The sequence below is a fragment of the Pelodiscus sinensis genome, chromosome 6 (assembly GCF_052426305.1).
Source record: "Pelodiscus sinensis isolate ZL-2025 chromosome 6, ASM5242630v1, whole genome shotgun sequence".
Taxonomy (NCBI): Eukaryota; Metazoa; Chordata; order Testudines; family Trionychidae; genus Pelodiscus; species Pelodiscus sinensis.
This window is the reverse complement of record NC_143057.1, coordinates 45,976,534-46,002,199: the sequence shown is the minus strand read 5'-3', so window position 1 is coordinate 46,002,199 and position 25,666 is coordinate 45,976,534. Positions and strand designations below refer to the sequence as shown.

Genomic DNA, 25,666 nt, shown 5'->3' with positions numbered 1-25,666 from the left:
TGCGGTCCCGGGCAAGCTCCTGGGAGCCGCCAGTCTGGTCCCGGGAAGAGGGGGAGAGCTGGGGGGCATCGGGTGGGTGGCTCGATCTGTGCCAGGTGCAGGGTCTGCTGGCTGGGTGCTGGCAGGCTTGCACCTGGCACGGGCACCGTAGCCAGCCCTTGCCCCTTTAAGGGGTCCGGGGCCGGGAGGGGGGCAATAGAGTTTCCCTGGTGTTGGCCAGAGTGGCCACCAGGGAAACCTGGGGAGGGCTAGCCTTCCACTAGTTCTAATTAAGGGGCTACACACCCCTTAATTCGAACTAGCTAGTTCGAACTAGGCTTAATCCTCATGGAATGAGGATTACCTAGTTCGAACTAAGCGCTCCGTTAATTCGAATTAAATTCGAACTAACGGAGCGCTAGTGTAGCACCTATGAAAGTTAGTTCGAACTAACATCCGTTAGTTCGAACTAACTTTGTAGTGTAGACATACCCTCAGTGATATGCTACATGAAGTCAAGTCAGGAAATAGAATAGTCCAGTGAATGAACTATTTGATTTTGCTGCTCACCTGCTGTATGAGCTTGGGTACATCACCTTTCAATGTTGTTGTTTCCTTGTCTGTTTAGTTTGCAAGCTATTTTGACACAGGAACTATTTTACTGTGTACAGTGCCTAGCACAATGGAGCCTTATCTCAGTTGGATCAGCAAAGCACTATTATAATACAAATAAAATTAAAAGAATCGTGTTGTAACTAGCTGCTGAGGATACCCAGACCTGTGAGTCACTGTTTCCCTTCTGCCTCAGCAACACTGAGTTTTGCTAGCTCTTAGACTGTCTCAGCCCCTCTCTGTCTATACTCCTCATGAGCAAACTCCTCAAAGCTCTCCCTAAGCTTTGCCTAGCAGATGACAATGAGGATCTCCAGCCCCCAAGATTCTTGGAGATGTTTCTCCGCAATTCACAGGCCCCTACCACAGATATTAAGATTGTTGCCCTGTTAAAGAGTCACTACATCACGGTCTCATTGTAACTGGATTGTAACTCTCTTCAAAACACAGCACTGAGTTGTTTACAGTAAAAGTAAGATGTGTATTAACATGAAAGCATGGATTAAGAAGGCAGTTAGTTACAGGCAAATGGGTGAAACTATGCCTTTAGGTCCAAAACTTAATTTAGCAAGATACCCTCAATGTTGAACAGACTGTAAGAGAAACAATTTTCTTTCCAGTATACTTTTTTTTAACAGGTTGGCCTGGTCGGATACATCAGAGATCAAATTGCTTGGTGTCATCCTCCAAAGTGAATAATAAAGATGGAGTCTCTTCTCGTTGCTTATATTCCCAAAGGTATTCAAGATGACCTCCGAAGGATTTGATGTCTCTCTCTCATGAGTGAAAGATATTAAATTCTTCAACTCTTAAATTCAAAAACAGGATAAGCCCTGCTGGCTTAGCTCAATAGCTTTGTTTACTGCTATATGTAAGTTGAAATAAACCCACATTATTGTATCTAGCACAAATTTGTTTCACCTTTACTTCCACAACTAAGCTTATTGGTCTTACACCTGTTCTAGTAAGATCATACTGAAGGATTTTACAACTTCACATATAAAGTTAGCACATGCATTTGACAAGGAAATTAATAACCAGCCTGGTACTAGCTATTTTTTGATGTATCATATGACTTTTAAAAAAAAACATTGCAGTTTAGTGATTAGGATGTGAATACAGGGGTGGTGAGGATAGCACCTGCATTCTTAATAACAAAAAAGCTGGTAAATCAGTAAGAAGACATGAGGTGATCAATGCCACAAGCAACACATTAATCAGTCTATTTTAGCACTGATTAAAGCAAGAGAAAAGTGAGTTTTAGAAACTGAAAGAATACTGATAAGACAGGATAAGATTTTTCTGAAGTACATTAAGTCTTGCCTAAGTCTTTCCTCAGATTGGCAGAAAGACATCCTGCAAATAAATGTAAAGTGTATGCAGAAACCATGAGAAATATAAAAAAGAATAATTTTTATGTTTATTCAAACACAAAAAATGAGGAGACATCTAGTTTAAAAAAAATCAGTAATATAGGAACCTGAAGCAGAAAACTCTTGATGCTGATAATTTATTATGAAATTAGTTTCTATAAACAGAATAGCTGTGATAAATAATATCACAATTTAGATCGATGAAGATCAACCCCAATGAATGTGGCCAGGCAAATAGCACTGAATTGAATTTACAGCATTTACCAAAAATATTCACAGATTACTGCAAGTACTGTAGCAACTTTTACTGCGCTTGCTCTTTTTGTAAATATTTGTTACATTTTATCCAAAGGAGATTAAAGACTCTTTATTCCTATAAGAGGTACACATCATTTGGCTTGGTTTTTCTTGTTATACAGTAACTTTGAGTAACAGAAAAGTCACTATCTACATCTTTTCAGAGGCAATAAACTTATGAAAAAAAATTAAGGAAATGCCACCCAAATCCATTTATTGAAACATTATTTAATAGAAAGCTAATCCTTGTCAAGGCTGACTTCTTCAGTTGCACTTTTAGATTTAGCCAAGACTTTGTCAGGGAAATTTCAAGAGAATTATGTCCTATTTCCCAGTTTAGCACCAATATTCTGTTTGTCTTTAACAATACTCTTCCCATATACTTTATGATAAGCATGGAAATAAACAGCCTTCCCAATAATAGCAGTGACAGAATTTCTCCAAATGGAATAATCTTATCAAACTTGTTTTTTGACTAGATTAATATTTAAGTAAAACACAAGAAAAAAACTACAAAAATGTAAGAGTCTGGACCATTAATCACAACATTTATAGTTATAAATAAGATTTGTGAGCAGACCCATATTTACAACAGAAAAGGAAAGAAGGTGGGGCAGTAAGATAAGTTTACCTCAGCAGTAAAAACGTGTATTTCGCACACACGAACAATGTGAAAGATACATCATTAATTTACGCAGACACCATAAATAGAAAGATGTATGTAATATTCATATGTAGGCACTTATGGGAAAGTAGGAGCATGGAGTGTTGGGCATAATTTTTATCTCATGAGTTTGGGATGGTGATATTACTTATGTAGGGCAAAATCCTGAATAAATTTTGTGAGGAAGCCCAAATGAATGCTACTAAAACTTTTGCATCAACCCACTCTCTGTGTGCACACAGCCCTCTCCCCATTGAACATGATCTAGGTATTTAGAAAATTGGGATTATTTCTATATTTTTCCACCTGGAAAGCCAAATTCCTTTTTTAATAGAAGCTCACCTGTATAGGTCTCTAGGGCAAGAAGATAATATACTGATTACATTTCTAAATGTGACCTAGTAACAGGGTTCACTTACTGTGAGCGTGCCTCTTCTTGTCCAGGTGTGATATAGCAGCTTGGTTTCGCTTTGGTATCCCTTACAGCAGGTCATTCTTTTTCTGTGGTTGTCTCTCTTGCTATAATGCACAATGCTCTTTCTTCATGCATCTGCCTGCCTGCTGGGACTGTATAATTCACTTTCTGGGGTATCAGTTTCATTGCATCAGATGGGGCCTCCAACATGCTTATCCTACTTTCCACTAGCTCATAGGGACCCCACACCCTGCCTCTATACTGGGTTCTAGACCAGGAACCCTATAATCAGCCATCAGGATCTTCATAATTCCCTTCCCAGAGCTTCTGCCTTTTCAAACTTTCTTCCTTTAACTCCCATAGGGATGACCATTCTTTCAGGGTTTATTCACTTCTAGCAAATAATTGCAGGCCCTCCACATATAGCTTCCTGCTACTACAGCCTTCCTCTTTTTATAAACCTAGCACCCCTCCTCCTCCAGCTGTTCTTCATCTGTGGTTAGCGTTTGTAAATCCCTGGGCCTCCTTTCTGGTGCAACTGTGAAGATTAAATGGTCCTTTATAAGCCGCCTTAACCCTTCAGGGCTGCTGTGGGATGAAAACCCCAGCACTGACCTAAAAATATCTTCTTAATGGTAGAAAAAGTCATGATTAAATCCAATAAATCTTCCAGGAATAGAAATAAATGCTTTGTACAACATTTAAAAGCAGGGAATGTCTCCCTTCATAACAGTATGAAGCTTACTTTTTGCCCTAATGGGCAATGAAATATGAGACCGGAATCATGCCACCCATCCAGAATATTTTCCAGCTTGGTACTGGGGCCAATGCTATTTAATAGGAAAAATGCCATGATTTGGGGGCAAAAAGATTCCTTTATGGTGAAATTCTTTGAAAACTGATGTTTTGTAATGATAGCTGTTTGTAGCTGAAGTTTAAAATGTTCAAAACAATCCCCATGGAAAGAAACTAACGGACAGTGGGACTTTAAGTCTGCCAAAATGCACACTATCTCTGTAAACAGAGCCTGTGTCACCATTTACAATTCAGGTTGTCCAACGTTTTTTATTATAAAATCCTGTATATAATAAATTTAAATTTCGTCAAAGTTCTGCTTTTCAGGCTGAAATTTTCTTGGCTGGGAGTCCACCTTAAGCCACACATTTGGAGACAGTTTTGACAGTTATTTTGACTGTAGTAAAAAAAAATCACTCAGTCTTTTATTTTAGAAGCGCTGATGCCATCAGGCTTTGGAACAGTGGCTTGAAATTTGGCATGAGTGTTGCCCTTATGTTCAAGATATGCCTTTTAATGCTTCTGTGCAAGTCTACTCAAAATTGGCCTAGCTGAAAGCCAACCCACATTATGCACAAGAACACATATCAGAGTTTGTTAGTTAAGTTCTTCAAAAATTTCATCTGTTCAGAGCATGTTCCTATGCAGAACTGTACAGGCTAGGCAGGACATTCTCTGAAATTGATTTTCCCATCTACAAAGGGGGTTATTGTAGCATCACGCTGGGGCCTGGTCTACATTACAGCAGAAGGTCAAATTAAGATATACAACTCCAGCTACATTAATTACATAACTGGAGTCAACGTATCTTAAATTGTGTTTCTATGCCCTCCATATGGCAGAAGTCTGATGGGAGCAAACACTCCCGTTGGCTTCCCTTACTCTTCACAAAAGGAGCAGTACCAGATTCTGGCCAGACCTGCCTTCAGCCCTATACTAGACCTGCTAAATTGAACACCAGAAGATCGACCTCTGGGGCATCAATTTCCATGTACAGGCAGTCCCCGAGTTACGCGGATCCGACTTATGTCGGATCCGCAGTTACGAACGGGGCCCGTCTCCCTGATCTCCAGCAGACCAGGGAGAGGAAGCAAAGCGGCGGAACACGCGGGCAGTGGACAGCCCAGATGCGTCTGGGCTGTCCGCTGCCCGCGTGCTCCGCGGCTTTGCTCTGCTTTGCTCCCCGTCTCCCTGCGTCTGGGCTGTCCTCTGCCCGCGTGTTCCGCCGCTTTGCTCCCTGTCCCCCTGGTCTGCAGACCAGGGAGACGGGGAGCAAAGCAGAGCAAAGCCGCGGAGCCCGAGGGAAGCAGGACAGCCATGGCGCATCTGGGCTGTCCCGCTGCCCCCGTGCTCTGCGGCTTTGCTCCGGACGCCTGTGGTACAGCATCTGGGGCGCTGCCGGTTGGTCCCGTAGCGCCGCTCTGGGCGCTACGGGACCAACCCAGCAGCACCACAGCTGCTCTGCCCCAGGTGTCCCCAAGTCAGCCGCTGCTGAAACTGACCAGTGGCTGACTACAGGAAGCCCCTGCCCCGGGCTTCCTGGAATCAGCCGCTGATCAGTTTCAGCAGCAGCTGACTTGGGGATGCCTGGGGTTCTTAAGTTGAATCTGTAAGTAAGTCAGAACTGGCGTCCAGATTCAGCCGCTGTTGAAACTAATCAGTTTCAGCAGTGGCTGAATCTGGACGCCAGTTCCGACTTACATACAGATTCAACTTAAGAACAAACCTACAGTCCCTATCTTGTACGTAACCCGGGGACTGCCTGTAGTGTATACATGACCTGAGAGAACAGTATTCCCTCTTCTTCCTGATCCAAATGCTACCAGCCAGGTAGCATGATAAGAGGAAGCAAAGAGATTAACAAATGAGTTAAGTGGGAGGAGATAATGGGGTTTGCAAGAAGTTGAATGCCTGCACAGAAAGAAGCTTAGGGTGAGGTTGGACAGGCACAAGGAGACAAGTTTAGAAGGCAAGATGGGGACAGGCAGAGGGGTGAGGAAGGGATTGTGGGTCTCAAGGTTGAGACCTTGCTGGAGGAGCCATTATCTGTATGATTCAATATGAAGAGAATTCAGTTTATCTTTGAAAATATTTTGGAAATTACATAAAAAACATTTAAATTCCTATATGAAAGAAACATTAAGCTTGGGAAAAAAACTCAAAAAATTAGGAAATGCCAAAATTCAGGTTGCCCATGTGACACAGCCTCTTTTGCATATGTATTATGATAGTCTTTAATTACATGAACACATTCTCCCTTTTGCACAGGAAAGGTCTGATCTGGGAATTAGACTTTTGGAGCAAAGGAAGTCATTATCCGTCACATCCCTGTTTCATTTTTAGAATCTGGCACCTGATCAGTGAATAAGGAAAATGCTAGAAGGAAGGGAAAGGAGAGCATATTGTTTAAAGATGTTGAATGCCTGCACAGAATTGGATTCTATCCCTGCCTTTGCCATCACTGAGTTTCTGTGAAGTTTCTATGTGATGCTAAGCAACTCAACGAAATCGCTATGTTTCCAGCTGCCCACTAATTGGGTATTTCTCATTTTTGACGTAACCAGCATGAGACCTTGTTGGCCAAATTTGCAGAAGTGCTGAGTGCTCACAAATGCAACTGATGTTTACTGGGACTAAGTTTTGAACATATTAAGTTCTATTTTTAAAACATATTCTGAAAAAAGCAGGCCCTAGGTGATTCTAGCTGGGCATCCGAAATTAATGGGCAATTTTGGCATTGCATGGTGTGCGCTAAAAAGGCATGCGTCCACACACACAATGAGGAAGTTGAAAAAAAGAGGAATAACTACCCATTCCCTAAAGGAAGCAGGAGTCCTGCAGACAAAAAAATAATAGGTGACCATGCAAAGTAAAGACTATATCATAACGAGAGAAGGGCAACCTTAATTCTAGCATTTCCTCAATTCTCTATGTTTGACTTTGCAGCATAAATATTATTTTAATATAGTGTGTTGTTGTCATATGCAATGTATACCAGATATTTTAAGGAGATATTAATGTAATAAGTATAAGTAACCCCATTCTTACACAGAAAAGCCATTTGAGTATGTAATAAAGCCCTATTGACATCAAAGATGTAAGCATATGCTTAAGAAATTTGCTAAAAGTGAGCCAAATTACAGAACTCATGTAACCAAGTTAATAACCTGCCAATACAGCTAAGTCTCCACATTCTCTTCCAGTATATCCAGTATCCAGTCTACTACATACCTCTAAAATGGTCAAGGATAATTGTGAAACTTGAAAACAAATATGGAAGATATTTGTATCAAATGTTGAACCACTACATTTTCAAACACCACATGAATTAGAGCAATTTGGAGGTGATGTGGACCAATAAATGGGGACAGAAGTGGAAGCGTGAATGCAATGAAACAAGACTTCACATTTAATAGTTCTATGTGCTACATTTCTCCATTTCCATGAGTCCACAAAAATCTCACAGCTCTATAGAAGTCTTATTTGTTTTCTACATAAATTGTATTTTTACTTAAAGAAAACTAAAATAAACCCAAAAACTCACCAAGGAAATTCACAAATCTAAAGTATTATTGATTAATGGTTGCTACAACTCGATTAATGAGAGAATGAACAGAAGCCAAAAATGGTATGGTTAAAGATATATTAACCATTAATAAATAGAAATGCTATGAACTCTATCCTGAGATTATTGGGACTAATTACAGTAGTGAAGATAACTTATTACTAGATCATGGTCTGAATTAAGATATAATTTAATAAATATAATATTTAATAAGATATAATTGAATAAATATTTGAATGGACTTACAGTTCTTGCATTTTCCTGTATCAGTGACTGATGTGGCCTGGGAAGCACATTAGGAAGGTTAGCAATATCACTCTTTAGGGAGTGCTTTTCCTGTAAATAAATAGGTTTCATATGCTATAGTGTTCAATCTGTCATCATGCAAGATGGATTTTAAAATCCATTACTTTTTCAGGGGAGACTAAAAAAAAAAATCAGTGTTTTTTTATTTTGTTATTTAAAGATAACTTTTTTCTTTTTACAAATAAATCTGTTTAAAATAAAATCTGAATTTCATACATGTATCAAAGTCTAAACGTCTTACTTATAATATCTGAGAACATTTCAATAAAAAGTAAATATGCTGACTCCATGAGCCTCTAACACAGGGTTTTTGATAATGGCTGCTTTTCTATATAAAGAAATAATTAGCGGGAAAACATCTATTTTTCAGATCAAGCTATATAAATATGGCACAATTGGTCAGGCTAAATAAGTTAAGAGACTGTCTCATTTCAAGAGAGCCTTAGGCAAGTAGGAACTTAAGCACCAGTTACTTTCATTTATGTTTGAAAATTTTCCTATGCTGACCTAAGCACTTTAATTCACTCACTACAGTTAATCCTTATGTTTAGTAAATCATTTAGTTGTAAATGTGAAACATGCTTTGATAAGAGAATTTTATGTATCCAGAACTTAAGAACATTTTGTTTAATACATCTGATATACTGTTTTGTAAAACCAGTTACTACCCTAATACAGTCTGACACAAATCATGAACAAAAAGTACATTATCTAGTAAATAAGCATTATACCATTCATCATTTTCTAACTTGCTAAAAATGTTTAATTGATAAGAATGTGCAAATGTTAAGCTATATATTTACTGAAATAAATGCATATATAGAGTGCTTTCCTAGGTAGAAAAAAGATACCAAACCTAAGTTTCATTTAATTGTAAATCAACATATATTACTGTTTATATCAACCAGTATGAATGCACCTTTTCTTAGAAAATAATTTAAGTACAAATGGAAAAGCTGTTAAAAAATAGATTATTTGAATCAAGGCTTTCTTCTAGGTGATTTAAATCATGATATAAGTCATGGATTTAAATCATCCTGATTTACATTAATCCACTCTGCTTTCATGAGCACTTGATTAACTTTACATTTTAAACATTCTAAGTTTTATTAGTTTTGATTATAACACAAAATTAAAATGAAATCAGGGAAATATGTTTGATTTTAAAATATATTTTATTGGTTTTCTTTGCTCACTATTATGAATCACATTTGTCTTCTACAGTCATAAATAGACTTCTAATACCTAGGATTACAATGAAAAAATGTAGTGTTCTGCTACAATGTTACAAAGTTTCCTTAAGGAATTCATGACCTTGCATATACAGTTAAAGGAGTCAATTTGAAGGGGTTATTTGCCTGACTTCAAAGGATTCCTTTAGTTCCTCTAGTTTGAAAATACTGTGGGTCCTTAGAGACATTGCAACATTTAACTTCCTGCTGCTTAGTAGAATTCTCAAACCTGAGTCAAGTAGCCAGACTCCCTATGATAAGCACTGACTCTGTCTCCATGGGTGGTCTGGGGCTGAAGTACTCACAGTAAAATCAATATAATAAATTAGTAGGTGTGGTTAGTAGTAGGAGGAGTTTGGGGTAGGGTGGAGCACAGTCAGCAGCAGACAGACAAGGCCTTAGGGTAAAAGGTACAGTGGTGGCCAGAAAAGGCAGACTAAGGTTGGGACTTCAGAGGGTAGAAGTGGGGCAGGGCCTCAGGGCTCAGCATAGATGGAACATCCCTGGGGGAAAATAAAAGCATCTATGTTCCCTATATAGTGTCTTAACTAGACAATAGAAAATGCCAAGGAGAGAGATATAGCCTAAGCCCCACTCCTCAAAGAGAATTAGAGCTACATCTGTTTGGGCTACACAGCCATCAGATCCTGTAGTTAGTCACCTAAGTTAGTCTGGCCAGCAATTTAATAACCCTGAGGAAAGAGGTAGTGACACGGCCCCACTTTCCCATAATGTTTATCGCAGTATTTAGATCAAGGGTGGGGAATATTTTTGGGGTCATGGGCCACTAACCCACAGAAAAATCAGTTGGTGGCTTCACACAAGGGAGAGGCCAAAAAAAACTCCCTACTGATGTGGCCCCTGACTGAGAAGAAGAAAGACACTCCCCACATTCCCTTCACACACCAGAGCCCAGTGGGGCCCAGGCTAGTAGATTTTGTGTGTTCCACTCCTGCAGTAGGCGTGCTCCCCAATTCTGGGGGAAGCCCTGAGCCTTGGGGGCCAGATCCAGGTAATCCAGGGGATGTGTACAACCCCCGGGCCTGAGGTTCCCCACCCCTGGTTTAAGAAAGTTCACCCAGGATAAGGAAGAATCAGAGATTCTCCTGCCAGTTGGGGAGCAAGGATTCAAATTTGGGTCTCCCACCATCATAATTGTCTTAATTGCTAAGTTAAACGTTTAAGATGGGTAACACCTCTACACCTCTAGCAGCTATGTTTTGTGTGGGGCTTTATGTATTTGGCAGATTCTGAGAATACCTACTGAATCAAACTCCATGTGAAAGGCAGGACAGCTGGTTCACAAATCCCACGGGAAGTTAGGCTTGTAGCTGTCCAGCAACTTTATACCTGAGGATGTTGTACATGTACCCAGCTACCAAAAGTTAGGTACCTTAAAGACTTTGACAGTGAGAACTTAGACACCAAATAGGTTAAGTGACAACTGAGTGGGGTTCTGTGAATTCCAGTAGTGTCTTAACATTTTCCTTTATGTGCCTCAAACGGCATCTAGGTGACTAATTCCTCCTTGTCACTTCAGTTTTGAATCTGCTGATTCAGACAACAATATAATACAAAACCAAACCAAATAAGAGACTGAAGATGGTTGATGGTTAAGATTCTAATTAAAAAGTTTATTCCTGTATCATGAAAGAGATGAGTCTACTCATCCAAATAGAATTTAACAGGGAGTCCAAACTGCTCTTAGTGCTCTCTTCTCTCCATCTGGAAGGTATGACTATAGGTGACATTACTTATGTTAGAGAAAACTATCCCAGTATTAAACGCATAGCCACAGCATTTGAAACAAAATTGTTATTGTGGATATGCTCCACACGAATGCATGTTACACTTATCCCACCCATGTTACTGCAATACTATAAGCTCTTTCAATAGAACTTACATGGTAGTGATCATTGGGACTCCACCTTTAATGGAAAGTAGAGGGCAGGGTAGTCATTCCTGAGATATCCTGAAGACTGTTAGGACTCCATCTCTGCAATGTTTTGTGTTATGTTTTGGCTCCAAATTATTAATGTTTAATAGAGTTCCTATGGCCATTCTGGGTTTATTTTGGCATTGCTTTGCCAGGTTTTTGGTGTTCCCTTATTACAGTACTTCAGAAGACGTTTGCCCTTCTTAAGAACCTCAAATTTCTATTAATCAGCTACTCATCTGTTTCAAATTGAGAGTAATAATCCAAAATGTAACTGTAATTTGATCATGCCTTTATATTAAATATACCTAATTCCACAGATTTTTGTTTCCTGCAATGTTTTGAGCAAATGTGGTTTTGGTACTGTTCATGAATTACATTGTGAAGATAGCTGTTACATTTTTCTGAAACTGCAGGTCCCCTTCATTGAGGTTGTCTGTGTAGCCTGCAAGATACTTTGTTTACTGTTGCCCACATGCAGGCTTGCCAGGTTCTGCTGGTTTCCATCCATGTAATTTTTTTTCCTGCCAATATTAATAAAGTGAAAAGAAACAACGTGTGAAGTGAGATGCATGCTGATTGCACATAACATTGACTGTAAGAGCGGTGTGCTCCCTCTGCACCCAATCAGAGTGCTGCTAAGGTTCAACTGGCACACCTCACAAATTCTAGGTACATAAGCACAGTTAGCAAAACTACCTTATCCTGAGAAACCATCTTGCTTACAACAGTCTTGCTTCCCACTGAAATAAAGGCAGACTACTCACGCAGCCCACTCATTGGCCTATTGTTGCTTTACATAATTATAAGATCTGACCAATACAAAGTACAATTTAAGCTGTTGTAATAGTACATATTTATGCAGATATCTTTTTAAGATGCATACAACCAGAAATTACATCTTTGCATTTTATGAGTACTTCCTCTAGTTTGTATTATATTAGTTAAGTTTGAAAGCTGGAAAAAATCAGTTGTTTTAATGGAGATAGACAACACAGTAGACTTATATTTATATGGTTCAATGATTAACAGAGTAATAGAACATGAATTTAAATGAAGTAATTTAAAACACTGCTGATTTGAATAATATGAGCTAAAATGAGATGCTATACCTGAAAAATCTTGAACAAATCTTTTTTGGAATTTATTTGTCTCTCTCATTGCACATAAATTTGTATAATTTTTAACTTTCATTGACTCGTAGGATTTTGATATCATATAGAAAAATTATTTAAATATTAAATACAAGTTGATTTAGAGTTTTTAAATGAAAGACTTTATTATTATTTTTTACAAATTGATTTCCTCTACGGCATAGTAACCACTGTTATCCTAACTCACTTTCCCTCTAGCATCTGAGGAAATGATAGCAATGAATTTATACTAAGAGGTGTGCCAAACCAAAGATGTTTTCTGACTTGAGCTAATTTCTGCTCGTTTCCAGAACATTTCTAAGTTAAAAGGCAACCACCACTTAGGTAAATTATGTGCTTCTGAGTTTGAAACACATTTACAGAGGAAAGCCTTATTTGCATATAATGAAAGCTTTCCAAGTTTTCTCATGTATTTATAATACTATGAAATAAGATTGAAAAATGCCTCAGTCTGGCTAATATTACCTACATTGTGGTTTTCCTTCATGCATGATTTCTGATATTCTTTAGTGTATTATTGAAATGAAAATTAAGTGCCTGGATGGTATATTAAAACCTATATTTAGCTTCTTTAGGAATTCATCCAGCAAGAAGATACCCATAATCTTCCTGGACAAGAAGTCCAAAATCATGGATGTTTGCTGAATTGGTAATAATTCACTGTGCAGAAAGTGCAGCTTACTTCTGCCATTGAAAGTTACAGAGCTGACATGGTACGGCTTACTCCCAGTACAAAACAGCTGAAATGCTGGAAAAATTGATTTTTGATAAGTTCCTAAAAGCCAACAGACAAACAGTGATGAAAATCCATAATTACTTTGCATCCATTTCAGGTTTAGTTGGGTTAGAGAGATATCAAACAATCATCCCAATACAAATTCTCATAGTGACAGGGGTGCAAATTGAGAGCTAGTAGATTGACTACAGTGATGTTATTCTCAAATTTACACCATGATGTGACCGATGAGTAAAGGTACCCTGATGAAAAAGATAAAATTAACCTTTAAAAAAAAAATCACAATGTTCATACGGTTCAATTCTGAAGACTAAGACTGGCCAAACATTGGATTCATTTCTGGAGTTAGAAGAATTGCTTTACCTACCCTAGAGTCCTCTAACTCCTGCCCCTGCCCCCCAACCTCACCCTGCATTCCAACATAAGAAAGGGAAGTTACTCCATGCTCAAAGAACTTCTGAGTGGCTGAAGCTAAGGCAATTGATGGATTAAGGGGTCTGACATCATAGAGTTCTAAGACTTTTGAATAGTGTGAGCAAAAGAGATTATTGGCCCCAAGAGAATAGTGTCATCATCATTTTCCTTCTTAAGGTTGTGTATAGCTCCTTTGTTTGTTGTTGCTTGGTAACAGTTCTGACTTGCGGGGTTAAGATGATGAATATCCGATACTGCTATGAACAACAGAGGACAAAAAGTGACAGATAACTGTAATATGTTGTGTGGCTTTATTTGAATTACTTCAAGGATGGACTTTAGTCCATTTCAAGCTAGTAGAGCACACCTCAATTATGATATTATCCCTTGACCAACCATACATCTGACCAAAATATAATGGACCAGATTCATTGAAGCATTCTGGATTATAAAAGGAGAGGAGCAGTGATATTACTCCTCACCATAGGGTGTGATTGCTGTGTAGCTACTCGTACTGAGTAAGTGTGGCACAGCATATACTTCCTGTTTCAGTTTTTGTCTCATGAAACCAATAATTTTACTTCAGGAACTCTTGACACTACACTCAGTAATACAAAGCTTAAGGATAGTTTATTCAAAAACCTCATAAAAACAATTTGGGATTTCAGTGTTCCTCTGAAACCTGCCCTCTAAGAACTGCTTCTCACTTCTGTGAGTGTTCTTTCTATGTCTTTTAGGGCTGTCAAGCCATTAAAAAAAATCATGATTAATCCTGTTGTTAAACAATACTGTGACGGGGCGGTGAACCCCCTGCCACAGGGGCTCGCCAGCTTCTTCACTCACCCATGGGGAGCAGAAGCCCTCAGTGGTGCGAGAGCCACCCCGATGTGGAGCCTGCTCAGCTGTGGAGCATGGCGCATACACACGAACCCTGCCGACAGCTACATGCACAGGCGTGCAGGGAAGCACTGGAGGCGGAGGAAGGGCATAGATGAGGAAGCGTGGGACTTCAAAGGGAGAGAGGCCAAACGCCAGAAGTGGGGGAAGGATGGAGGATCAGCATGGCCAAGGAGGGGACAGAAGACCCGGAGAGGGGACAGGCGGACTGGAGGAAGTAGTCCACGACGGGGCATTCAGAGCCCATGGGCTGGTGAGTTAAGGGGCACCCCACCACCAACCGGACGGGAACAAGGGTTCCTGTCCTTAGGGTTCTGGGCTGAGGCCCAGGCCCCCCTCTTATCCCCGCCAGGAGAAATGCTAGTTGTGGCTGGCTGCTGCGGGTGACACGGGAGAGTTAAAGACTGGTCATTGGTTTGGGGAAAAATGACTCCGGTGAAGGACATGGGGAGGATGGGTGTCAGGGGTGGGATAAGAGGTATAGGGATTCAGGGGTCTTAGCCCAATGATGAGACCCTTTGGGGGCTGAGGGCGATACCCCTGTACAGATGTTGGAGAATGTGGGCACTCAACCCTAGCCCTTGTTGGAGAGGGGCAGAGAGCACACAAAAAAATAAATAACTAAATAGATGGATGGATGGATGGATGGATGGATGGATGGATAGAATAAGGACAAGGGGGCAGGATGGACCCAACAAAGATGTTTGAGTGGCTGGCCGAACAACAACGGCAACAGCAGCAGCAACAGACTCAATTGTTAGCCACCCAAAATCAAGAACAGCAGCGGGAGCTGCTGCGGGAGTTGGCGGACCAGCAGCAAGCCCAGTGTGAGCAGTGGCTCCATCAGGGCATTGCTCTAGGACGAGCCGGGGGGAGAACCTGGCACCTGGAGAGACAAGTCCGACAGGGGCCCCACAACTACCAATACGACTAACGAAAATAGGCCCGCAGGATGACCCCGAGGCCTATTTAGTAACATTCGAAAGGGTGGCCACAGCGGCCAGATGGGCCAATGAGCGTTGGGCCATGTTACTAGCCCCCTACTTGACGGGACCTGCATAGCTGGCCTATAGGGCTCTGGAGGCAAGAGATACTTTAAATTATCATGAACTGAACTGAAGGAAGCCATATTAGAGCAGGCCAGAGTAATGCCCAAGACCTATAGACAAAAGTTTCAGCAGGAACATTATCCTTCAGGGGTGCGCCCCCCGGCGGTGGTGCAGAGATTACGAAAGGCCTGTTGGAGGTGGTTAGAACCTGAATTCCGTAGGAGTACCCAACTGGCCAATACTATAGTACTGGAACAGTTTTTACAGATCCTACCAGGGGAAGCCCAGCACTGGGTGTGTAGACATTGACCAGCAACCTCCACAGATGGAGGATTATTTAGCTGCCGAAGGTCGGGGGGTGGAAGTAAGGACGTAGTGGGAGGCAGGGTAGAGCTCCCCATACTCGGGAGGGCCTGCCCATCCCAAGAAGGAAGGGGGCAGTGGGTAGGTGGGCCTCCGCTGAACAGGGAGGAAGAAAGACTAGTTGCTGATGAAACAGAGACCCCGGGGAAGGGAAAAGGAGCTGGGGGGGGATGAGGGTAGACATAGTTGGACACGAGGTGGAAAAACCCGAGGGTGTTGTTATGAATGTGGCCAGGAGGGGCACTTCCGAAGAGATTGTCCCTATATGGACTGTTCAAACAGCCAAGTAGTGCTCTTAGCTCACAGGGCCAACCCCAGGGACTCAGGAAAGCTGATGGTTCGGGTAAGGGTAGAAGGAACCCTGGTAACCACCCTAGTGTGGGAAAACAATTGTTAGGGCCAATCTGGTTATTGAATCCAAACCGGCAGGGGTGCTAGTGTGGATGCGGTGCATCCATGGGGATGTGAGGCCCTACCCCACAGCATGGGTACGGATAGAGGATGAGGTAGAAGAGGTAATATGCCAAGTGGCCCTAGCTCCGAAGTTGGTATACCCCGTGCTGTTGGGGTGGGCCTGGCCGGGGTTCCAACGAATTGTAGGGACTTAGAGTCAACGGGTGGTTCCGGAGAGAGATGTCAACGAGCCCGAGAGTGCCTTAGCTGCTCAGAAGCTGGCAATTGAAAAAGACAAGACCCTCAATGTGAGCCAAGGGGTGGCATCTCGGGGAGGCCTGAATGACACAGTCAACCGGGTGATGGGCAAAGACTTCCTGCAGGAACAGAGGCCTATAGAGGGCCTGGGAGCAAGACAGGACAGGGGATCAAGAGTGGATGCAAGAGTGGATTCCAAGGGCCCTGCTTTGAGGTATGAGGGGACTGCCTGTATTGGGTAACAGAGGCAGGAGGCAGACGGGGACCCCTATGTCAACTATTAGCACCCGCGTGTTACCGAAGGCACGTATTGCAGCTAGCTCATACTAATCCCTGGGCTGGCCACCTGGGGAAGGAAAAGACCCTTCAATGAATTACCCAAAGATTTTTTTGGCCTTGGGTACATAGGGAGGTACAGGACTTTTGCAGCTCCTGCCCAAAGTGCCTGCTGACCCAGCCCCGGTCAGAGCGAAAAGCACTTCTGGTACCATTACCGGTGGTTGGCGTACTCTTCGATCAGGTAGCTATGGACCTTGTGGGTCCCTTAGAAAGGTCCAAGGCAGGCTATCAATACATATTCGTCCTGGTGGACTATGCCACGAGGTACCCCGAGGCTGTGCCTTTAATGAATACTATAGCCTCCACACTAGCCGGGGAATTGGTGAAGATCTTCTCTCGGGTGGAGATCCCCCGAGAGATACTGACCGACCAGGGGACCAATGTGTCTTCTAGATTGCTGACAGAATTATGTAGGTTGTTACGCATTAAGACCTTGTGTATGTCCGTCTACCACCCGCAGACAGATGGACTAGTTGGATGATTTAATTGAACACTTAAAAGTATGCTTAGACGTTTTAAGGATGAGGCCCCCCCAGGAATGGGATAAGTTGTTACCAGTTTTACTGTTTTCGGTAAGGGAAGTTCCACAATCGTACACCGTGTTTTCCCCATTTGAGCTTTTATATGAGTGGCAACCGAGGGGTATTCTGGATCTAGATAAGTAAGGTTGTACTGGTTAGAGGATTTCGCCAAGGCCAATATGCTACAGGCTCAGGAGACGCAAGCAGAGTATTACAACCGTGAGTCTAAGTTGAAAGAATTTAAACTGGGGGATAGGGTACTATTTTTCCTGCCCACGAAGGAGTCAAAGTTGTTGGCAAAGTGGCAGGGCCCTTTTGAGATTATCCGTAAGGTAGGAACCGTAGATTCCGAGGTCCGGTTGGTAGGCAAGAGGTGGGGGACGCAGGTCTACCACGTTAACTTATTTAAAAAATGGAACCTGGGAGAGAGCCTGTTAATAGACCTTTCCCCAATCCCCATCGATTTGGGGCCCTGGACAAGGCAGTTAGAAGGACCCAAGGAGGTAGGGTTAGGGGATGAGCTGAGGGCAGACCAGTGGCAGGAAGTATTGGCAGTCCTCAGGGATTATCCAAAAGTACTATCGGCAGTCCCGGAGCGTACTTCCTTAGTATGTCATCATATCGCCATGACCCCAAGACATAAAGAGGTGCTAAGGTATTATTTATTGGGAAACTCTTTTAAGCATATAACAGATCACGCCCCCCTGTGCTGGCTCCAATTGATGAAAAGAAACCAGCCCTCACATAATGAGATGGTATTTAGCTTTGCAGTTCGAGGTGCTACATCGGGCGGGAGCAAGACACCTTAATGTGGATGTCTTCTCACGCGTAAAAGAGAACGATGATGAACCGGAGGCTGAAGTAAGATACTTAAAGGGGGGGATGTGTGATGGGGCAGCGAATCCCCTGCCACTGGGGCTCACCAGCTCCCGCACTCGCCTCAGCGCGAGAGAGCTGCCCCGAGACCGAGACATTGTGGAGCTTGCTCGGCTGTGGCATGTGGCCAATGAGCACAGCCCACACCCATGGCTACGTGCATAGGCGTGCAGGGAGGTGCCAGGGGTGGAGAAAGAGCAGAGCCAAGGAAGCGTGGGTCTTCAAAGGGCGAGAGGCTGAACGCTGGAAGGGGGGGAAGGATGGAGGATCAGCGCGGCCAAGGAGGGGGCAGAAGACCCAGAGAGGGACTGGAGGAAGTAGCCCACGACGGGGCATTCGGAGCCTGTGGGTTGGTGAGTTAAGGGGCACCCCCCCACCAACTGGATGGGAACAAGGGTTCCTGTCCTTAGGGTCCTGGGCTGGGTCCTGGAGTGAGGGCGGGCCCAGGCCTCCTGTCTATCCTGCCAGGAGAAGAGCTAGTTGTGGCTGGCTGCTGTGGGTGATGCGGGCAAGTTAGACTGGTCATTGGTTCGGGGAAAAAGGACTCCGGTGAAGGACATGGGGAGGACGGGTGTCAGGGGTGGGATAAGAGGTATAGGAGTGCAGGGGTCTTAGCCCAATGATGAGAGCCTCCAGGGGCTGAAGGTGATACCCCTGTACAAATATGAATAATAAGAATATAGCCTCCCTTGCCCTCACCCCTTCTGCAGAACCAGCCACCCCCAACCTTCCTGCTCTAATCCAATGCCCCACCCCTCCCACAGACCAGAGGACATCACATAGCAGGGCAGAGGGTAACACAGTGACTCTGGGAGAAGCCAAATCCCTCCCATTCAGACCTGCCCTCCCCATGGACCCCCTGCCATCACAGCCACATGCTTTTCCCTCCAGGCACTGGGGAGCATGTGCAGAGTGGCTATGAACAGTCCATGCATGCAGCTCCAAACATTCTATTTGACAGGCACGTGCCACTGCCCACTCCCTGATCCCCTGTGCAGGGCAGAATCCCAGACATTTTTTGCCATTTAAAAAAGCCGGATGGACAGACATTTAACAGGTGAAAATGAGGACATGTCCAGGAAAAACTGGATGTGTGGTAACCTTACATTAACATGTGTTAATTTTTTTAATGCATTTATTCTGCCCTGCATTAATCTCAAGCATTAACATGTGTTAATTGTCAGCCCTAATGTCTTTGTCTCTTCACATGGGAGGAGTCCCAGACTTCTTCCTGGAGTTGAGTAACTCTAGCAGTTATCCCCCTTCTCCCAGGCATCCCCACATTTCTTCCTGAGGCCAGGTTGCAACTTCTCTCTCTCAACGGATACCACTTAGTTATCAGGCTAGAGTTTCAGTAGCCCTCTGCTGCTGGCTTCTGGTTCCTACTAACTCAGGGGACTGCAGGAGCCTCCTTATCATTTCAGCATCTGCAGACATCAACCCCACTACCTTGGAAGATGCAGCATTTATGCTGGCCTCTTCTCCCACTCATCTTTACTGGTTAGGAGAAGGGAGGCTGTGCTACCTTCTCTACAAGGCTTCAGGTCCCAGGTCTTTAAAGATATAGCAACAGGATTCCTTCTATCTGCTACCACTTCCTGGGAACCCTTTCTTTTGTATTAGCTTTTTTGTGCTGCAGGCTACTGAGGAAATAAGCTGAATCAGCCCACCATCAGCTAACCTATAACCACATCCCCTCACATTTTGTGTTGCCTTACCTCCCTAAAAATTCCCTGCACCAACTTTGGGCCCTAATTTATTGCTGTGAATTCTCCCAGAGAAGACTTTCTTTGGCTATTTAAGAGAAACCCAGATAAGCCCTAGCAGAATTTGACCAATTAGTTTCACCCAGTTCTCACATCTTAATCATAATGGTTACAAAAATGCATTACATATAGCTCAATTGTTTACTATGCCTGACCTTTATGTGGCATGACACCTTACCTTAGGAGCTGCAATTCTGAAGCTTTTTGTGGCAGCTGGAATACCCTGCTGAAAAGTGAAAGGCTTGTCATATGCTGTGCCTCTGACATTTGAAAAGAAACTGCAGTTATTTTTTCACACTGTGAACATACATTTTTGAGGACATGTACAGCTTTCAGCACAGAGAAACGAGCATATTCAGAGCAACTGAACAACTCATCTCACTTCATAGTCAATTGAATAATCCCAGCCAGCAGTGGATGTGCTCTATGCTCTTCCAGATTTCTAGAGTGGATATATTTCTACTCAAACTATAGCATGGAAATTCCAGCCCTTTTACTTGAATGACAGAGGACAGGAACAAAACTTTTCTTAACTGAGAACTCTTGGTGTTTCATACAGATGGGAAAGTATTTTAACAACAAAAGATAGGTATTACGTAGCTCTTATTTATTTATAATGAGGCAAAATAGCTTAATGAGTTCAAAGCAAATGTTTCGTTCTTAATTTTATAGAGTGGATGGCAGAAGATTGTATACCTGACATTTTTGTTTCCTGTGCTGGCATTGCATCAGGTTTCAATAAAAGGCCCTGAAGCTAAGTGCCAAAAAGTAAAAGTTCAGGAAGGCTCCATTGCTTAACAGACATTAATAAGTGCTCAATGTACTTCTGAGATGTCATCCTGGCAAATAATTAGTTTGAATTGCTTGAACTGCCTTAACAATGCTTTCAAATAGGAAAAAAAATGCCAGTGTGAGATCAGGAAAATATGCTATGGTATCCACAGGACAGGTACAACATGTAAAGCAGCTATTTAACCACATCCTCACTGTACTGAAAATGTTTCCCTGCCTTACTCGGGAAGGGTCATTCTTACAGTTGAGAAGATAATTCTGGGGTTTCTAACAACACTTTCAACAAGGAATGACAAAAGTGGTTGTCTCAGAAGAGTACCCATGTAGTCTGTAACTTTAAAAACAACGAGTAGTCATGTGGCTCCCCAGGGTATGTCTACACTACACACAAATGCCCATTGAAATAGCACAGAGCTGTTTCAAAATAGAGTACCCACACTGATGAGATTGGAGGCTGAATCACATTTAAGGCACCCCAGAAGCACTTTGGGCAGGATATCAGGAAAGCAGTCACTTCCTGTAACTGCTCTCTGAGGCTTGTGCTTAAGGAGACCCTCCTATACAGTTGTGTATCAAGTTCTTCACCTTTGCCTACCTCTTTGAGGGACAGCAAACTTTTCTCACTGTCTGCTCTGGTTGCCCTTTCTATGTGCCATAAGCCCTTTCCCCTGTGGCCACAGCTTTAAGGGCTGCAGGCAATGTTCCCTCTAAGATTTTCTATCCATGAGTGGAGTGAGTTTTGTCTTGTGCATCAACAATAAGGTCATGTGCACTTGTTCAGGTGTGTGTCACTGTGACACCCACCAGTGGTGCTGCTCCCTAAGAGATTCTCACAGGTAGCACCCCCCTGCCTCTTGGGGAGACGGTGAAACATGCCCCCCCACAGGAAGAGCTGCTCCCTGGGCAGCCTGTATGCAGGGCAGGGACTGCCCCAGGCTGTTCTTTCAAGGGCTGCTGTGAGTCCCCACCTGGGGCAGAGGGAAGCTGCTGCCAGAGCCCTGTGCTTGCAGGGAGTGAGCTCCTGGGGGTGGGGCAGTGACATGTGGGAAGCGGGAGAGTGGGGAGAGCAGGGAGCTCTGAGGGCCAAAAGAGAGGTATTGGAGGCGGGAAAGAGAGATGCAGGTGGCTCCAGGCCCAGGAGCAGTCACACCACAGCCCAGATGGAGCTTTGGGCAGATACCATGCAAGCTGCCCAGGGAGCAGTAGGGAAGCCAATATAGGCCCGTACCCAAGAATTTCTGTGGTGGAAGGTGTGCGTGTTTTTTTGTAAATGTGGGACACAATGTTTTTATACATAAAGGAGTTCAAAATAGTCATGCAATGAGTGCGCATAAGAGAGGTTAATGAAAAATTTGAGAGGGGGGGAAATCAGTGAGGATATGTCTACACTACCACCCTAGTTCAAACTAGGGTGGTAATGTAGTCAACCGGAGTTGCAAATGAAGCCTGGGATTTGAATTTAAAATCCAGATTAAGGTTGAATGTTGCTGCTCCACTGTTGTACTAAAGATTGCCAAACAACAGAAAATTCCAAGTAGAGGGATTATGGGACAGCTCTTGGAAAACAGAACAAAATCCTCCATGATCTTAAACCTAAAAGGAGCCAGTTCTAGGACACCTCGTTCCCACCCTGGAGAGAGGGTGATGCATATAGCGACACGCCTGCCCCACCTTCCCCAGCCTGCATGACCCACATGTGAACTGGGCAGAGTAGCTCCAGCCTACTTAGTGTTCCTGGGGAAAGCAGGAGCAGCTGCAGCATGAAAAGTCAGGGTACTCCTGCCTCCAAGACCAGGGAGACGCACATGGGGCAGGCAAGAAGGTCTCAACTCCACAGTGGGACTCTGTCAGCAGCAACAACCCTCTAGCAGTCCCTCTGAGGGTCCCCTGGCAACAGTTGGGTCCATCCTACTCTGGCAGTGCCGCTGCTCTTCACTGGGGAAGAGGAGACAGCCACAGTAAATACTTGGCCACAGGGGCAGAGCCATGGGAGCTAGTGCTCTGCGGGGCACATGAGGTACTGCAAGCCAGCCTCCTACTTCCTCCCGCCTCCGCTCCCGGCAACCCCTGCTCCCATTGAGCTGGGCACGAGTGGGGGGGAAGGCATCCAAGTGTCCCATACCTAGCTTTTGATGTAAAAATGAAGTGTAATATGCAGAGAAGGCTGGCGTTTGCTGGTGGTGTTTTCCACAATGGGGGTTTCTATTCAATGGGAATGATATTAAGATGACCACCTCATGAGTTCATTGGATGATAACTATTTCTGATCATTTTTGCATTTTTTTAACCTGTGCTGTGTTTAAATCCCCTGGAAATGAAAAAAAAACAAAACAATGAATGTTTATAGCATTCGGAAATTTACTCATTTCGATGAAATATTTGGTACATTGGAAAGTTTTTTACGTGAAAACACACCCACTTTCAGGGAAAGTTAACTTTGTATCAAAAATATGCAGAAATGAAGTCAAAATCAAATTTAGGGAGTCATAATAAGTAGCACAAAATTTGGGGGAAATACTATAAAACAAACAAGAGTTTTGCATAATTCTCAGTACAAAAATTTTCCATATGTTCCAAATTTTCTTTGGGATTCCCTCTCCCTACCCACCCCTAGCCATCAGTAATCCTATATGTAATTTGTATTGAGAGACTTGAGATAATGATGTGGGAAGGTAACCACTAGTGCTAGTAATGCTAGTGTGAAACTAGGAGGAGAATAAAGAAGGAAAGATGGAGAAAAAGCTAATAGGAACGTAAGATCAATAATATGAAGGAGAACAGAGTAATGTAGGTCAAACAACGGGGAAAGGGCTGAATAAGTATATGGAGTTTTCAGAAACTTCCAATCTTTTGAGATTCTTTCTTTGCTAGATAAACATTATAAATGACAAGAAAAAACAAAGTCTCGCAGTTCTTGAAAACTTGCAGAACTTTACTTAAAATAGCTGAACTCAAGCCTGTACAGAAATCAATGTCTAGCCAACACTAAACACTGTTTAACAATAAACATTGATTTCATGTCACTTTTTTATACATCAGCCTTCATATAAGCATCCTTGGGTAGCACTGATTTCCTTATTTACAGTTTAATAGAGTTTACCATTGTGCTTCATGTTTTAAAAACCCTCTGGTATTTGAAACTCCTAATTGTTACAGATGTTCTGTCCTGTAACAAAATGATACCCAATACCTGCTTTTACAAAGTAATTATCATATTTATAATTGAGATATCAAAAGGGCTATATTACACTTAACATTCCTCTTGCATTTTGATAACCCTAACCTCTTGCTTCCCTGACACCTCTAAATCCCTTTCCAGTCCATCCAAAACTGTTTTATATAGGCTCATAACCAGCCAAAGTCATGTACCTGTTTAAAATGCTCAACCACCCAATAAAATCCAATCTGTTAATTAATATTGCTAGTTGCATGTGGCTTTATAAAACGAATGAGATTTTGGCAGCCAGCTAGGCTGGGAGGAGAAGGGCTGCAGAAAGAGGTTCTGGAAGAGATAGAAAAGAACAAAAATGAGTAGGACATGAGGGACGGAAAAGACCTTACAAGGACAAGCCAGGAGTGAGACAGAGGTCACAGAGAAGCAGAAACAAGCAGTGTTTGAAAGGCAGAGCACAGAGAATTACAATAGAAGTTGTAAGCATTCACTAGCCTTGAAACTCAGTTATCAAAAGCAGTCATAGCTTAAGAGCTACAAGGGTGTCTGTGGGGGAGTAAAACTCCAATAGTCCGGCATCCAACAGTCCGGTACTCCTGATAGTCCGGCATCAAAATGGCAAGAGCCTAGCGAGTGAGCCTCAGCAAAAAATGAGTCACAAGGTAACAATGGCAGCAGCTGAACTGAGCAAAAAGGGTAAAAAAGGCTTAAAAAAACTAAAACATTACAGTATACTGTATACAGTATGTACAGTAAAAAGGGTTAAGAACACTTTATATACAGTATATAATGTATACAGTATATATATAACCAGCTTATAGTACCTCCTGATAGTCCATCATATCTGATAATCCGGCACCATCTAGGTCCCACAGGTTCCGGATTATCGGAAGTCTACTGTAATTGTTTTAGGGTTTTGTGTTTTTAGGTTTTGTGTGTTGGTTTTGGTTTGTTTGAGAGACCTTTCACTCCTGAATGGGAAATGCATACAGAGTATCCCAAGTGTCTGAAACTGTACCAAATGGGAGGTCTTGTTCCCCTGTAATCAAAGTGAAGACTTTATCAGCTAACCTCATCTGGGAGATTCCCATAGGTTACAACATGTGATTGGTACCATGTAAAAATTATATTTAAACTTACCTGTATTGAAGTGAAGCCTTTAGGTAAATAAATTGCTTGTCTGTTTACAAAATCCTAATACCACTTCCAACTCCTTTGGCTGTCCAATATACTACCTCAGTTGTTTGTGAAAAAATTATCTATATCAGTAGTATTTTAGATTTGCACTTAAGCGGATGGTTAACTTTAAGCATGTGAGTTAGCAGATGGGGCTTCTTTGAGCATCTGAACAGGCTGTTTCCTGGATCAGTCACTGAGGGCAAGGACTGTAATACTTCCTATGTTTGCATGGTGCTAAGCACACTGTTGTTACTCAATAAATAATACAGAAAAAAACATGATTATACTCAAAGACATAAAAATGGCATCTCTTTCCTTGTGCTGCCATGCTAAAGTTCTATTTATCTTCTTTATAGCAATCAAAACAACAGTCCACACAAAAATTCTGCAGTTCAAAATAATGCCACCTTTAAAATTAGGCTGCAATGTGAGAGAAGAGGAAATGCCACAGGGAAAAACAAACTTCCATTACAAAGTCAGCTTCACAGGGGAAAAGCACTCAGCAAAAATAAGATATAAAAATAACTAGACTCCACAAAGACAATAAATCAGCTCTTGCAGTGAACTACAAGTTTTATTTTCC

General features: G+C 42.6%; 1 long non-coding RNA gene across 1 annotated transcript in view; it reads right to left on the bottom strand.

Moving 5' to 3' along the window:
• LOC142829860 (uncharacterized) overlaps positions 1-3,826 on the bottom strand; it is a 42,687-nt gene extending 38,861 nt beyond the window's left edge. The window contains exon 1 of the long non-coding RNA XR_016349793.1: positions 3,345-3,826. This is a non-coding gene — a long non-coding RNA (uncharacterized LOC142829860). The remainder of the gene's footprint in view (positions 1-3,344) is intronic.
• Between the last annotated feature and the right edge of the window lie 21,840 nt (positions 3,827-25,666).